This window comes from Macaca mulatta, chromosome 19, assembly GCF_049350105.2.
Source record: "Macaca mulatta isolate MMU2019108-1 chromosome 19, T2T-MMU8v2.0, whole genome shotgun sequence".
Taxonomy (NCBI): Eukaryota; Metazoa; Chordata; class Mammalia; order Primates; family Cercopithecidae; genus Macaca; species Macaca mulatta.
Window position 1 is genome coordinate 6716692 of NC_133424.1, and position 3720 is coordinate 6720411.

At 57.2% G+C, this 3720-nt stretch overlaps 1 pseudogene across 1 annotated transcript; it reads right to left on the reverse strand.

Annotated features, from left to right (window-relative positions):
* Positions 1–307: 307 nt before the first annotated feature.
* LOC144337000 (3-galactosyl-N-acetylglucosaminide 4-alpha-L-fucosyltransferase FUT3-like) lies at positions 308–3198 on the reverse strand (annotated as a pseudogene). The gene is made up of 2 exons (XR_013409590.1): positions 3061–3198; positions 308–1567 (listed from the first exon to the last, which is right to left on the reverse strand). The product of XR_013409590.1 is annotated as a 3-galactosyl-N-acetylglucosaminide 4-alpha-L-fucosyltransferase FUT3-like (transcript).
* Between the last annotated feature and the right edge of the window lie 522 nt (positions 3199–3720).

Consider the following 3720-nt stretch of genomic DNA (forward strand, 5'->3'; position numbering starts at 1 on the left):
TAACCAGCCTGCACCATCGCCCGGGGGCAGGGCCTCCAGGGTACCAGTTCCCAGGGTGCCCTCCAGGGTGAGGTCCCCAGCAGGTGAGGCTCCTAACAGGTGACATTCAGTGTGGCGAGGTCTCTGGGACCAGGTCCCAGCAGGTAAAGTCCCCAACAGCCGAGATCCTCAGTAGGTGCAGCCTCCAGCAAGCAAGGTTCCCAGTAGGCACCGTCTGCAGCTGGCAAGGTCCCCAGCAGGGGAGGCTCCTGGCAGTGGTAAAGCCTGGCATGTGAAGTCCCAGGTAAGTCACATGCCTGGCCACCAAAGACTCCAGCAGGCGAGGCCCCAGGCAGGTGAGACCCCAGTTAGGTAAATCCTCAGACTAGTGAGACCCTAGGTAGGTGAGGCCCTGGGAAAGTGAGGTCCCGGCAGCCCAGGCCCCTTGCCAGCCTCTCAGGTGAACCAAGCCGCTATGCTGCGCACCGTCTGGTACCTGGATTCCTCCTGCAGTTTCCAGCAGGCCTTGCAGAAATCCAGTGTCCAGCTGAAGAAGCGAGGCCGCAGCGTCTCCCGCCAGCGGAAGTAGCTCAGGTAGCGGACGTGGTCCTCGTCCAGCTCCTGCAGGTATCGGGCCAGGTCCTTGGGGCTCTGGAAGTCGTCCACGTGGATGAAGGCATCGGGTGGCAGGAACCTCTCATAGTTGCTTCTGCTGGGCCCCAGCACCACGGGCACGGCCCAGGCCTCCAGGGCGTTCTTCCACAGCTTCTCGGTGATGTAGTCGGGGTTCAAGGAGTTCTCGAAGGCCAGGTAGAACTTGTACCGGGACAGCGTCTCCATCATGGTCCCCCTGGGCAGGGGCTTGTGGGATTTCCCGTACACATCCACCTTGAGATGGGCCTGCAGGCTCTGGTAGTAGCGCACCCTGGCCGAGTCCGGCTTCCAGTTGGACACCGTCCAGGCCACCAATTCGGTCTTGGCCGAGAGGTTGAGCGGTGGGTGGGCAGGCTGGCCGGACCACGGCTCCAGCCAGCCGTAGGGCGTGAAGATGTCGGAGTCGCTGCGGTAGGACATGGTGAGATTGAAGTATCCGTCCAGGGCTTGCAGGTGCCGGCAGTGGCTTGGAGACTCCATGCTTAACCAGATCCAGCGCTGCCCCTGCCGCCTCGGGGAGCGTGGGAGCTGGGGCACTGGGGTTGTACATGATATCCCGGTGGTGCACAATGACCGCGTCTGCCTGTGGGTACACCTTGCGGTCGGCAGTAATATGGCAGTCGGCCATGCCAGGCACCATCTCTGAACAGCGGGACAGAGCCACGGGGATGTGGAAAGGCCACGTCCACAGCAGGATCAGGAGGGTGGGGCGGGTGGGAGTGGTGTCCTGTCGGGAGGACCCATTGGGAGCCCCAGTGACAGGTGCCACGGCCATGTACCCTGGCCTAGGGAACCCAGTGGCATCGTCTCGGGACACACGCAGGTAGGAGAAGAAACACACAGCCACCAGCAACTGAAACAGCAGCGCGGCCAGACAGTGGCGCCACGGCCATTGTGGCTTGGCCGTGCCCAGGGGATCCATGGGTCAGAGTAGCTGGGAAGAGAGGAGAGAGGAGTGTGAGGGTCATTGATGACAATCACCTGCTTACCAAAGCTCCCGGCCATGAGTCCTGAGAGGAGCTGCTATTATTCCTGTTTGACAGATGAGAAATCTGAGACCAAGTGACTCACAGCAAAAATCAGCACAGCTGGTGTTCGAAGAAAGGGAGCTTGGCCCAGAGTCCACTTCCTTCTACCTATTAGACAAGACCTTTCCTGGAATCCTAAGTCTTCCTCAGTCTACTAAAATACAAATGCTCTGGAGGCAGGGGAAGAAGGCATAGCCGGTCATCATTGCTTCCCGTGTCCCTGAGGCAAGGCTTGAATCCATGACTCAGCCAGAGAAAGGTACAATGGGATTGGGTTTTGCAGGTAATATATGAGCTGACTGGCCAACATAGTGGCTCACGCCTGTAGTCCCAGCACTTTGGGAGGCTGGGCGTGGTGGTTTGTGCTTGTAATCCCAGCACTTCAGGAAGTCTAGGCGGACGGATCACTTGAGCCCAGGAGTTCAAGATCAGCCTGACTGGCTGGGCAAAGTGGCTCACGACTGTAATACCAGTACTTGGGGAGTCTGAGGCAGGCAGATCACCTGAGGTCAGGAGTTTGAGACCACCCTGGGCAACATTGTGAAATCCTGTCTCTACTAAAAATACAAAAATTAGCCAGGTGTGGCAGCAGGCGCCTTAATCCCAGCTACTCAGGAGGCTGAGGCATGAGAATCGCTTGAACGAGGGAGGCAGAGGTTGCAGTGAGCCGAGATCGTGCCGCCGTACACCAGCCTGGGTGACAGAGCAAGACTCTGTCTCAAAAACAAAAAACCACAACAAAACCACAAAACAAGTCTAGCCTGAGGCAACATAGTGAGACCCCATCTCTACAAAAAAAAAAAAAAAAATTAGGGTGAGGTGGCACACGCCTGTAGTCCCAGCTATTCCAGAGCCTGAGGCAGGAGGATCGCTCGAGCCCAGGAGTTTGAGGCTGCGGTGAGCCATGATCGCGTCACTGCACTCCAGCCTGGACAACAGCAAGATTCTGTCGCAGAAAAATAAAAAAATTGCATCTAAAGTCCACCCCAGGCAGGCAGGGCCCGGGAGAATCCAAGGCCAGAAAAGATAAGTGGGAATAGGCTGTTGACGGGGTTGGGGTGCAGAGGGGACTCTGTTCCAGAGCTCTGCCAAGGAGACGGATAAATGTCTCTCTTTCCTCCCAGTTTGGCAAATCACCCAGAACCTTCCATGCCCTCTCCCACGGGGGTGCATGCCACACCCACAAAGACCCCTGCCTGCAACTAGGGGGTGCTGGCCACATTCCACGTCGTGGACAGTTTGGTGACTCTCCACTGGGATTTTGTGCCAGCCCAGCCACGTCTTGAGTCAGGGCAGACAGGCTAGGGGCTGAGGGGAGGAGCAGCGGAGCCAGGAGGCCTTTCCTGGGAGGTCTCCCAGGCATTCTGGGTAGGGGAAAAGGTAGAACGGGATAACTTACCTGGAAAGGCAGCGAGCAGTGGATGAGCGCAGCTCACCAGGAGGCCATGGCAGGTCTCCTAGGGCGGGCAGGAAGTGGGAACAGAGAGGAGGAACAAGCAAGTGTGTACTGCAGCACACACCTGTCACCAGGTTACGTAGGGTGGTGGTCTCCCCTGCAGCTGGGATATTGTCTGGAAGCCAATTTCCGGGGTGTCCTAATCTCGCCCGTAAGACTGGATGTGGTGCGGGAATTTGGAGGCCCAGGACATGACCCGGGCTCCACCTGTAGCCTGAAGTCTACCTGGCTTTGGGTACATAGCTGATCCATCCATAAAGTGAAAATGCTGATCTAAAGCATTGATTCTCAAAGTGGGTTCCATGGGGGGCCCCATGGGTTTCTTGGGAGATGGTAAAGGGAGGGAAGTGAGCAGGATTTTTTTTTTTTTTTTTTTTTTTTTGAGACGGAGTCTCGCTCTGTCACCCAGGCTGGAGTGCAGTGGTGCGATCTCGGCTCACTGCAAGCTCCGCCTCCTGGGTTCACACCATCCTCCTGCCTCAGCCTCCCTAGTAGCTGGGACTACAGGGCTAATTTTTTGTATTTTTAGTAGAGATGGGGTTTCACCGTGTTAGCCAAGATGGTCTCAATCTCCTGACCTCATGATCCGCCCAGCTCAGCCTC